Raw genomic sequence first — 13,331 nt, forward strand, 5'->3', positions numbered from 1 at the left:
TTTTTTTTTTTATTCCGTAAATGTTTAATGCTTCCGTAAAGTTTTTATGATACTGTAAATGATTTAAGTTTCTGTAAATGTTTTTTCCCGTAAATGTTTTAAGATTCTGTAAATGTTTTATGAATCCGTAAATGTTTTATGATTCCCCAAATGTTTTTATGATCCCGTAAATGTTTTATAAATCCGTAAATCTTTCATGATTCCGTAATTTCTTAAGATTCTGTAAATGTTTTTTTCATTCCGTAAATGTTTTATGATTCCGTAAATGTTTTTTATGACCATTAAGGCTGCAAAAGGTTAGAAATTTTATTTCTGTCTCGATATCCATATCAAACATCATCTCTTGTTCGAGATAAGTGATGATTTAATAGAAAATCTGGACCCTGTTCTCATTTATGCGATAGATATCAAAGGAAATAAACCGCCTTGTTGTTCGTTTAAACTTCATCACGTACAGTATCATTCTTATGTGATGGGGATATAGTCGTTATTTATATCAAAGTATTATCTGTTTCTTATGTATAGCTATATATATATATATATATATATATATATATATATATATATATATATATACGTATATATATATATATATATGTGTATCTATATTATATATATAATATAATATATATAGATATATATTTATGATATATATATAATATATGCAGTCTATATATATATATATATATATATATATATATATATATATATATATATATGAGTATTTATGTATATATAATATATATATATATATATATATATAGGTATATATATGTTATATATATATAAGTATATATCTATTATATTATGTATATATATATATATATATATATATATATATATATATATATATATATATATAAACACGTGTGTGTGCATGTGTGTCGGTGTTAGCAAAGATAGATAAAACCATAGATATACAAATTAATAGATCCTTGGGCTTTAACGAATAAACAATTAAAAACACACACAGTAATGGACAATAAAGTAAACTTACATACGCAGAAGTGTTTGCGTGTATGTATGAAAGTATGTTTGACATGTATACATACAATGATCCTATTTCTTTACCATTTATACTCTACAATAGGTCTCTCTCTCTCTCTCTCTCTCTCTCTCTCTCTCTCTCTCTCTCTCTCTCTCTAATTTATATATATTAAAGGATATTATAAGCTGTAACTGGATGGAATAGGCAAACAAATAAGAAGGTTCTAAAATCGGATTAAGGGTTAACTAAAGCAGAATATTCCCATAAATACAATGTCACTAATTATTATTATTATTATTATTATTATTATTATTATTATTATTATTATTATTATTATTATTATTATTATTATTATTCAAAGTTTGTACAAAGTAGCACTGTACAGTATATAATAAGCAAAAATATGATTTATATGCTAAGCAATCTTCCACAATTTAGAATATCCATTAATTTAAAAACGTAAAAAAAAGAATAGATAAAGAAAACCACTTCAATTCATAAAGTTTACGAAGTAGATAAAAAAAAAGATAGACAGATTAAAACAGCAAGGTCGGAAGAATAGGAGAAAATAGGATAAAAACAAACAAGAGGAAGGAGACGATGTAATGAGAACTACAGGAATGCAAAAGGGGGGGGGGAGGGGGAGGTATTGCGTGAAGGGGGAGGGAGAGAGAGGGAGATAAGCAAGAAGGCAGCTGTGAATCAGGAGTTCAGCACGAGTGCAGATGGAGAATACCTTACCATCCTCACATACTGCGGCTGTGTATTTGTGCAGCTAGTCACTGACAACGACTGCATACATATGCAACTGTAAATATATTGTTATATGTCCCCCAAAAAGCGTACCTACCCATAAACTAGCGTAATACACTGCTGGGATAAGTCACTTACAGAAACTTACCAATAGATTTATTAGTGCACAGCAAAATGGAGAAAAAAATGAAGAAATTTGGTTAAAGTTCTGAAATTCTTATGGTTTTCTTTAAATGTTGATTAGATTGATGTTATTTATTGTAAGATTTAAATTTGGAGAGAGAGAGAGAGAGAGAGAGAGAGAGAGAGAGAGAGAGAGAGAGAGAGAGAGAGAGAGAGAGAGAGAGAGAGAGAGATACAAGGAGTTGCAAGGATTTTGGATGGCTCCAAGACTTTTTAGTCGATCCCCGGAGACTCCATTTGCTCTTTGGTAGGGCGAGGTAGTTTAAGCATTTAGAGAATTTTTACAATTTTGTGTAACTTATTCTTGAACTCGTTTACCGTGTTACTGTTGACCACATCTATTGGAAGTCTATTCCATGTATTTTCTATTTTGTATGTAAAGAAATTGCCACGTTGAATGGTGTTGTATCTATTCATTTCCTGTTTGTATCCGTTACCTCTGGACTAATTTATGCTAAGCGTGAAACGGTGTTACAATACGTACTAACTAAAAACTACTTCTATTTAAACGATTAAGTTTATTCATTATACGGTTGATACTCTATTAGGCTAAAATTTTATAGATTATAGTTTAAGTTTGTACCACTGTAATATCATGATTATGATAAGATCAACAAAAATAAAGATAATCAACTAACTGAACTAAGTAACAAGTAAGTATAAATAAAAATAGATGAGGATGAGTTTTATCTTTAATTGCATAACCCAAATAATATCACAGGCAAATTATTAAATGATCAAAACCAATGAAATAAAAAAATCAATCGAATTGTAAAATTGAAATTTTGTACATAAACTAACGGGCATACGACATATCCTCTGGTATTGATGTTTGTATATACGTATGTATATGTAAGGTGCCCCTCACAAAGTGCCACAGCCCCCCCCCCCCCATCCCTCCGTCACTATGTTGATGAGCTTGCCAGTCTGCCCTAACTGTCCCTCCAGACGCTGCCCACCCACGCACGTGAGCGCTAGTTCGCCCACTTCTGCTACTGCAACGGCATCCCCATTTCCACGCCGCCCACACGCCAAGATCGTTGGAGCATCCCATTTAGCAGAACACCCATTTGGCCTAAACCACTTCATGACTCCCACCCACCCGCCCATCAACTGTACAACACAGGCCATTGTATTACTTTATTATTATTATTATTATTATTATTATTATTATTATTATTATTATTATTATTATCATTATTATTATTATTATTTAAAAACATATTTAGATAGATAGTACAAATTTCAATTGTAAATACAGTATATGTAAAATATAAGAATATTTATGTAAATTTACTATGATGTATATATATATACAGTATATATATATATATATATATATATATATATATATATATATATATATATATATATATATATATATATATATGTTATAAATTGTAAGATTGTAAATGTGTTCATGATAAAAGATAAACATTATTATTATTATTATTATTATTATTATTATTTCTTGTATCAGCAGTGCAAAAGTATTATTCACATGTAGCAAACGAAAATTAAAGATGATTGGCTTAGAAATTAATTTTGATAATTTAGATAACAATAAATGGCTTTGACGTTACATTACCAGATAAGAGTCACATCTATATAAGACATTGATAATGACAATGAAATATTTAATATAAAATAAATTTATAAAAAAAAAACAGCTAATTAAAAGACAGAGGTTAAGCCAGAGCCCTAGGTTCAAAACAATTGGTTATATGGTCCTCATCTAGCAGTCGCAACATATTCACGTGGCAGCTAAATAAAACAATTTATTTTAGGGACTGAATGAGGAGTGTCTTCATTAACATATTTTTGTATATTATTTTTTATTTTATAATGCACCAAAACTCTTATGAAAATACTTTTGAGTAAATGCAAGATTTGTTAAAGTACAGAAAAGAATGATATAATTGAGAGAATTTTTTTTTCAGTACCAGAGAATATATTCAGTATTTCGCATAAAATTCCATGATGACGTTTATAAAAAAAAATCACATAAATATAGAACAAGTTATTAATGCAATTAGATAGAATATTTTTACGATGTTTTTTTTTTTTTTTTTTTTTTTTCTTTTTAGATTTCTGTGAATAACATTTTTAGTCTCTTATGGGAAAGGTTGTGCTAATGATTTTTGAGTAAAACTATTAAATTTCTGTGATTTTGTAATGTAGTTTATTATAATATTTTTGACATTCTGTGAGTCAACGAATAAGATTGATATGTAAGATTTTGTTCTATGAGTAAACTTTTTTTTTCAGATTAAGATGATCATTACAAAGATGCTTAAGGAAAATATATTTGTTATACTTGTTATACAATAAGAGAGAGAGAGAGAGAGAGAGAGAGAGAGAGAGAGAGAGAGAGAGCAATGTAGGATAATACAAAGCTTATCCATTTTCTTATATATTTTTAAAAATTTGTCCAAAATAAACATACAAATGAGGATGAAGGGAAAGCCGAGTGATTTGATTCCCATTATGTATTTGTTAAGATTAAATAAATGTCGATGAAATGCATTTATTATTGGCGTTACGTGTATCAAAAGCTGTTGAATTGCTAGTTATGATTCATTTATTATTACGTACATACACGCGTGTGTATATATATATATATATATATATATATATATATATATATATGTGTGTGTGTGTGTGTGTGTGTATGTATGTGTGTGCGTGTAAGTGTAAATAAAAAGGGGGTACTGTGATCGAAATACAGGATAATCCTTATATGATCTCTACGTATTTCAAAAAGAACTAATTATGTTCCCATTAACTTTTTCTTTGCCCTCTCCCTCCCTCTCTCTCTCTCTCTCTCTCTCTCTCTCTCTCTCTCTCCATAAAAATGCATCTCATGAGAACTACCCTAAAAATAAAAAATAAATCAACTTGATTCATTTCTCCTAAACAGAGGAAAATAAAGGAGTAAATAGTTCAGCTTGTAACTTTAGTTCGACAGAAGAAGAACAAGCCAACAAAGGAAGATGAGAGAAGAGAGAAATATCCATATGCAAAACCCAGACAACAGAAGGACCTTGAACACGGGTGTAAAAGTCTTCAGGTTTAACTATCCCAGGCAATGGCTGGGCCACGTACCCCAAGAGAGCGCAGCTTGGAACACCCACTTGAGGTCTTTGAGAAAATGACACTCCTTGACCTAGCAAGCAACAAAATATGTGATAAATAAGGTCATTTTGAATTATAGATGTTACTTTTCATAGGGATCATGGGATGACTTGAAATTGATGAGAACAATTGTCGGTCAAAACAGAAGCTAATCCATTGAAGATGCGTATAGGTGTGTATATATGTACAAACATGTATACACAGATATATACATACACATATATATACATATATATATGTGTATATGTATATATATATATATATATATATGTATATATGTGTGTGTATATATATATACATATATATATATATATATATATGTATAGATATGTATATTTATATATATGTATATATATATGTGTGTGTAACTATATATATATATATATATATATAAATATATATATATATATATATATATGCATTTTATAACATTAAATCGTTTCCCATACATGTGGTAGGTTTCAGAAAAGGGAAACACGAGGCCCCGTCTCATTCATCCTTTAACGTCCGAATCATGGATGAAACCCAGGGATGTAAAACTTCATGAACATTAATCACTTCATACAGCTACGTAGAAGTCATCAGCAGCGCGTCGAAATCCAACAACACCCCTTTTGCCATTCAACTTTATCTCGCATGGATTCATTTGACTGACGGATAATCTTCACTATTTTTCTAATTAATATCCCTCATGGAATCCAATTGGAATAATTAATTAAATAATAACTTTACAAGAAAATATTATCTTTTATCGCCTTTCTTGGTATACCGTTAAAGCGACGTTAAAGGTTTTAAAGGCCTCACATGAATGGCAGAGGCAAGGGACAGTGACATTGCTCTATCGAGCAGGACAATGCTCTAGAGACTGACCAAATGTACATATGATCAGCGTCAAAACCCCCCTCTCCACCCAAGCTAGGACCAAGGAGACCCAGGCAATGGCTGCTGATGACTCAGCAGATAGACCTATAGGCTCTCTTAAACCCCCCATCCTTAGCTACAAGGATGGCTAGGTGGCAGCGACCAATGAAACTTACGAGTTTAAGCGGGATTGAACCCCAGTCTGGCGTTCACCAGTCAGGGACGTTACCACATCGGCCACCACAACCCTAATGAAAGCAAAGCTAGCACCACCCAAGAAGAAGCTCATTTGACTGATGAAGAGATGTCAGAAGGATGCAAGCGATCAACAGCCATGTTGCATATTGTTATCGCTTATATCCTCTCACATCATTTGCGATAATGTGGTGTTCGCTCAAAGAGAACAGACGTACGCATAAGAGAAAGCAACTAGAGGATAAAGAGTGAATAACACGGCAGTTTAAAGCAAACTACACCGTGTTATATTGCATTTGACATTTGCATATTAAGTGGCCTGATCATGCTCAGTTTTTCAATGGATTAAAGAAGGTACAGTATATATATATATATATATATATAATATATATATATATATATATATGTATATTATAATATATATATATATATATATATACAGTATATATATATATATGTATATATATAGATATATATATATATATATATATAAATATATACATATATATGTATATATACATACTTTCTCTCTCCTGCTATATATATATATATATATACATATATATACACACATATATATATATATATATATAATATATATATATATATATATATATCGCTCTCTGCCAGCGATATTTATTAATGTGTGTGCGCGTCTCATTTTATGACAATGACAATAGCAGGCTGCTATTATTCACTTGAGGCTCCTTTCAAAGTTTAGAGCATGCTAAGCTCACGAGCTAGACGCTTACATAGAAATTGTTTGTATGTACAGTATATATCTATCTATCCATCTATTTATCTATCTATATTCATATGCGCACATCACGCGCGCACACACACACACACACACATATATATATATATATATATAGAGAGAGAGAGAGAGAGAGAGAGAGAGAGAGTATATATATATATATATATATAAATATATATATATATATATATGTCTGTATATATATATATATATATATGTGTGTGTGTGTGTGTGTGTGTGTGTTTAATCTGCGTGTAATTGAATAATTATGAATAGGGCATTAAGTTTGAAAAGCAAACTAGTCAAAAATTCATTCTACGGACAGACATTCACAACTAGATCTACAGATGTACCTAGTAAACTCTCCTTCTCTCTCTCTCTCTCTCTCTCTCTCTCTCTCTCTCTCTCTCACAGATAACCCACATTAAGAAATGAAAGCTTCTTCCTCTGCCAATACAGCCTTTAGGCCCTTCTCCTTCCTCATATGTAGATAAGAGGTCTTCCTTCATATTTGGCCAACACCAAGTCATTAACGATAGACTGTCCATCATTTCATCTTTGGCAGTAGACTTGCCTCTCCTCGTTCACACGCAAGGTGGGAAAATATTTTGTGAGAGCGTAGTATGATTGTCAGAATGCCTCTTAAATCATCAAGGCGTCATTATTTATACGCAACGTTAATTTTTTTCTTGGAATGTATTCTCCCATGCTTAAAAATTAAGAGGTATGCGCTCCATTTTCTTTTTCGTTATTTTGCTTTGAAATTATATGAATATGTATGCTGAGTGCGTCAAAATACTCTCCGATACCCTGCTTTCTTTTGTAGTATACACGACCTACGCAAAGAACTACACATTACGTGAAACTGCGCTGATTGAATTAACTCTAAGGGAAATGCCTTCCATGTTTCGCACAAGATCGATTTTAACTAATTTCATTTGCAAATTATATGTAAGCGCTAACATCATCTCAGAAGCATTAATGAAATATAAATACGCAGGTATGTTATGTTTCTACTGTGTGCCTTGTGTAGAATACAATTCAGGTTAAGGAATCGTAGATATTATCATTCGCCATAAGTACAATAGTATTGATTGATAAACTGTATATACAACAAAAAAATATATATATTCTCTATAAAGAAATACATCAACTAAAATTACGTGATTAAAATAGATTTTTGATATCAGTTATGTCTTTAAAATTACACTTTTTGAAGCTCGTTCAAAACAATTATTGGCGTTATATTCTAAGAGATTGAAAGGTACTGCTCACTTAATTCACATACCTCAAAGTTTTTCACTCGTTTATTAATCAAAACTATGTGGGAGCGGGGTAAATTCATTCCTAACTGAAGAAACTGATAACCAAAACACATGCCTTCATCATTTTGAGAAAAGATAAAAAAAAGTTAAAGACATCATTGTAACTTATGTATGAGTAACTTGTTAAAAGATATTTATCAAAACGGATGAAAATAATAAACCAACCAACAGCTGTCAGTTTTAAGGACCAAAATATTAGCATAGCCTTCATAATAAGTATACTTTTGATAAACTGATAATTGTTAAAATCTAAATATGGGAGCAAGCTAGTAGTTAGACTCGTTTCATGCACGGTCGTGTATCTAATAAGCCACGTAGCTCATTCACAACATACCAAAATATGTTGCATAACATGTATACATGTGCAATGCACTTGATTATTGAAGACTTCGTGACTGTTTAGTACCGTATCTATTCTTGAAATGTCTACTTATGAGACATATCAGAGAGAGAGAGAGAGAGAGAGAGAGAGGAGAGAGAGAGAGAGAGAAGTGTGTATGTGTTGGATGTGAAAGTTTCCAGTGATTGATTATACAACTGTGTATATGTATAAGTGCACGTATATGCGTTACTTCTATGTTGTCAGTGATTCTTGTATCTTTTATGAATATGGAATATATATATATATATATATATATGTATATATATATATATATATGTGTATATATATATATATATATGTGTGTGTGTGTGTGTGTATATATATATATATGTGTGTGTATATATATATATATGTATATATATATGTGTGTGTGTGTGTGTGTATGTGAGAGAGAGAGAGAGAGAGAGAGAGAGAGAGAGAGAGTTGTGGTGCTGTATACATGTGTGTATATCATTATTCGCTGCAAATAAACTGGTAACTCCAATTAACAGACGTAAAATCTAAGAGAAAAATGACATATGCCAAAGGATCTGACGCTAACAAAGCCCACTTAAGGGTATACAGGATGGGCAAAAGGATCCCTGACAAGCTTCTTCCCTGAGCATCCTACTTGGGTGACGCCCTAATGTGATAAAGTAATTAACAACCGGCTCTCGAGGGAGGGGACTCGGGCTGGGACCTCCTCCTCCGACAGGATGGCGAGGTCCTTTGGGGGGATTTTGGGAGGAAGGAAGAGGGTCAAGATTGCAGGAGACGAAGAGAAGAAATATTATGGGTTTTTGTGAGTTACTTAAATTAAGAAGAATGACAAAAAGTAAAATTTGATATAAAGTGATCAAAGAAAATGGAAGTGTTTTAACTAATACTATTTTAAACAGATCAGTTAATTTAGGACATTCCTGATGTCATTTTTCTTATTGTAGCTCGAGAAGAAAAACGACTAATAAGATTGAAATTAGTAAGAAAATTTTATTATTTTTCTTGTTTTTTTTTTTAAGAAAAATGCAGAACAGAGATTAACTAAAACAACATGGAAATTTACCCAGATGGCCTGATTCAACGTGGAATTTTTAAGAAGAACGGTAAACTCAAGACAGAAAAAAACAGCATTAGTTCTGCCTTTTAATGGATAAGAATGGTAGAAGTAACACGAAACTCCTTTTTTTCTTTTTTTAATAGCATACTTTTTGTAATATGCAATATGAGACTTAGGGAGTTTTTCGTGCAAATATGACCCTTGATTCGTCAGGCATTGAATCGTTATGAAGTTATCAGCTTCTTTTCTTCCTCTAGCCCAAGATTTCTCCGTTTTTTTATTTATCATGTTCCATATCTTAGTTATTTTATTGCCAAAAACTATTAATTATTTTCTCTAATGACTAAACTAAAAATTTTAGAATAATAAGATAATTTAACCAAAATCATGTATTATTATTTTATGAGTGCAGTTCATAAGTAAATAATACAAAAAATCATCTATATATATATATATATATATATATATAAATATTATATATATATATATATATATATATATATACTTACTGTATGTATATACTGGATATACAGTATATATTGGCAGTCACAATGAAGACATATAGTTACGACACATATATTTTGCATATAATATCCTACTTTATAAAAAGAAGTATAAACATAAATCTTATCAGGTGATGGACAGCCCAATTTCCCCCCCCCCCCCCTCCCCCTTTCGATCCCAAAGAAAAAAATCAGTCTAGTTTCTGAAAGAACGCGAGAGAAAAGCTATAAAGTCTACGGAGGTAGCACTTCGATTTTCACTCAGTGGTCTCGTTTCCTGTCTTCGTAATAAAGATGAAGTGTTTATAATATTCAATATCTCGAGAGGTTAGGATGAAACCGAAATGAATAAAGACAATTAAGAGCTATATATCCTTTACAAAATAACTGTACGGAACAGAATTAGAAATATGATATTTTATTGCGTAAATTGACCTAGTAATTAGTGATAGTATTTCAGTATCAATTAACGAGTAAATTGTTTATAACAAACACGATTATGAATGTTAGCAAAGACCTGTCACCAGTTCAATTTGCTAGATTAGTCACACTTATGCTGAGAGGAGCTTTTAAAAGGAACGTGATACGAATAATCACATTGTAGTACAGAAAATATAACCCTTTCTCTCATATTTCATTTACATACACATATACTCATGGCATTTTTTTTTTAATATTGCATGTATTAAACTGTGTCGCTTAATATTTGTTATTTTGATTCAGAGGTGTTAAGGGAAGTTTTAACACTTTATAATGCTACCTTAAAATTAGAAAGAAGCAGAAATACAGATACAATATAAATGATTTCCAAAAAAAAAAAAAAAAAAAAAAGCAATGGTTTTCTATAAGGATACTGAATTGGTCCTTCAAAAATCCTTGAGTAAAGTTTATTATTATCATTATTATTATTATTATTATTATTATTATTATTACTTGCTAAGCTACAACCCTAGTTGGAAAGGAAGGGTGGCATACGCCCAGGGGTTCCAACATGGAAAATAACCCAGTGAGGAAAGGCAACAAGGAAAAATAAGATATTTTAAGAACAGCAACAACACTTAAACAAATATTTCTTATATAAACTATAAAAACTTTAACAAAACAAGAGGAAGAGAAATAAGATAGAATAGTGCACCCTAGTGTACCCTCAAGCAACAGATACTGTATATGCACCATGATGGTGCCATCGGATCAAACTTGCAAAAATGCAATACTTATAACATTTAAGTTTTAAGCTACATGGTTCAAAAATTACCGTAAAAACCGTAAAACTCCTGGAATAAATGTTGCTAGACATTTACCGTTTTAAAAACGGATAAATTGATGTAAAGAAGTGATAGTACGGTCACAAACCCTTGAAAGATAACAAAGTTAGGTAAAACTACGGTCGCCTGTATTTTACTGAAATACTGTTGAAAACAGTATCTTTTTACGGAGAATCTTCGATATAAAATACGGTTTTTTCTAACATGGAACCATTGTACTAAGCACGCGAGTTTAATACGTATTTATACCTTTGAAATATGGCTTTGGATCGAGCACTTAACGTCACTTATAGAGATTATAACACCTCTTCTCACAGAAAGCATTGGACTAAGCAACCAAATACTGGCCTCTGAAGGTTATATGCTATCCCAAGAGAACTTGCCAATTGTCGGAAATATAGAGAAAGCTCAAAGACCAACTTGACCGAATTTCAGTGAAAGCTCGTTTCATAATATGAATATAAAGAAGCTCTTAGATGCGTTTTTCCATGTCATCATTCACATTTCTTAACGAATAGACGTAACACTAATTTCGTAAGTGGCATCTTTATTAATCTCTCTCTCTCTCTCTCTCTCTCTCTCTCTCTCTCTCTCTCTGTTTACTTAAAAGCTTTCAGTTGCGTTAGATGAAGCGAAAGTTGTAAAAATATTTCTTTTATTTACAAACGAGGTTTAGCCTTGATTTAGCAATTGAAGGATGAATGTACCAGTAACTGTCGTCTTATTTTTCCTGGAAAATCACCTCCTGTGACGAGATATAGCGTATTATATATATATATATATATGTGTGTGTGTGTGTGTCTGTGTATATATATATATATATATATGTGTGTGTGTGTCTGTGTATATATATATATATATATTAAAAAGTTTTTGTAATAAAACTTGTTCAAATACATCACTTTCGAATGTATGGTCTTAATATTTTTAAAGAATTATAGAGGAAAATTATATTCAAGGTTTAATATATTGGTTATATATATATATATATATATATATATATGTTTGTGAAAGAATATTGGTGTCCATTCCAGATTCCTAAATTTATTGTATTTTACTCAGAGCGATCGATTTCTGAGTCTGTTAAACTTGATTGACTTGATACCGCAAACTACCACCACGAAAGCTGTGTTTTCAATATTGCAATTACCTCCCTATCATCAAAAATCACATATAAGAATCAAACTGGTTGTAATGCAGGTTAATTTAGGAAGTCAAAATGCAAAATTGCATGTAATACAGCAATTTTGTAATCCAGATTAAAAGTAAAAAGTACACTTTCCAAAAAAATCGACTTACCTTGCAAATGGAATTTCCAAAAACAAGCGAAAAAATTATTCAAAGGATCTTGACATAATCGGAAGGCTGAGCCAGATATGATTATGAATCTATCCCCCCCTTTGGTATAGGCAGCAAGGGGGTATGCCCCCTCCACCAAAAGGGCTTGGCCGTGGGTCGAACCTGCGGCAGCGGTGGTGGTGGCGGTCGGTGCTGGTGGGAGCGAAATGGGGGTACTGGAGCACTGCTGACCACCACCTCACGACACAGGCGAGCCCGCGGCACTGGCGACCTCTCTGCCTTAGGACCCCCTTGCGACCTTCCTTCCTCCACCATTTGACTCTCAGCATCCTCCACCGTATATCTCGTCTTCCTCCTTCTCCTCCTCCTCCTCGTCCCCCTACTCTTCTCCTTCTTCTGCTTCTTCTTCTCTCTTCGGCAATCCCTAAGTGATTTTGGTGGCGTTAAAGTAAGGGATGTGCAATGGATGAATTTATGTCAAGAAGTACCACGCTATTGCCAAAATAATCTAATATTAATTTTTGTATTGTTCACTTCTATCTAATGTTAAATTGACATGAGAATGTTAAGAGCTATAATATTCATTGACAAATAAAAAAAATAATAAAATAAGCCCTTTAGAGAGAGCATAATTTTAGAATGAATATCC

General features: G+C 31.7%; 1 protein-coding gene across 6 annotated transcripts in view; it reads right to left on the bottom strand.

The window, feature by feature from the left end:
* LOC137651233 (collagen alpha-1(IX) chain-like) overlaps positions 1–12,968 on the bottom strand; it is a 142,834-nt gene extending 129,866 nt beyond the window's left edge. For all 6 annotated transcript variants that reach the window (XM_068384457.1, XM_068384456.1, XM_068384454.1 and 3 more), the window contains exon 1: positions 12,683–12,968. The gene's annotated coding sequence lies outside the window, so the exon portion shown is untranslated. The remainder of the gene's footprint in view (positions 1–12,682) is intronic.
* Between the last annotated feature and the right edge of the window lie 363 nt (positions 12,969–13,331).

Source organism: Palaemon carinicauda, chromosome 12, assembly GCF_036898095.1.
Source record: "Palaemon carinicauda isolate YSFRI2023 chromosome 12, ASM3689809v2, whole genome shotgun sequence".
Taxonomy (NCBI): domain Eukaryota; kingdom Metazoa; phylum Arthropoda; class Malacostraca; order Decapoda; family Palaemonidae; genus Palaemon; species Palaemon carinicauda.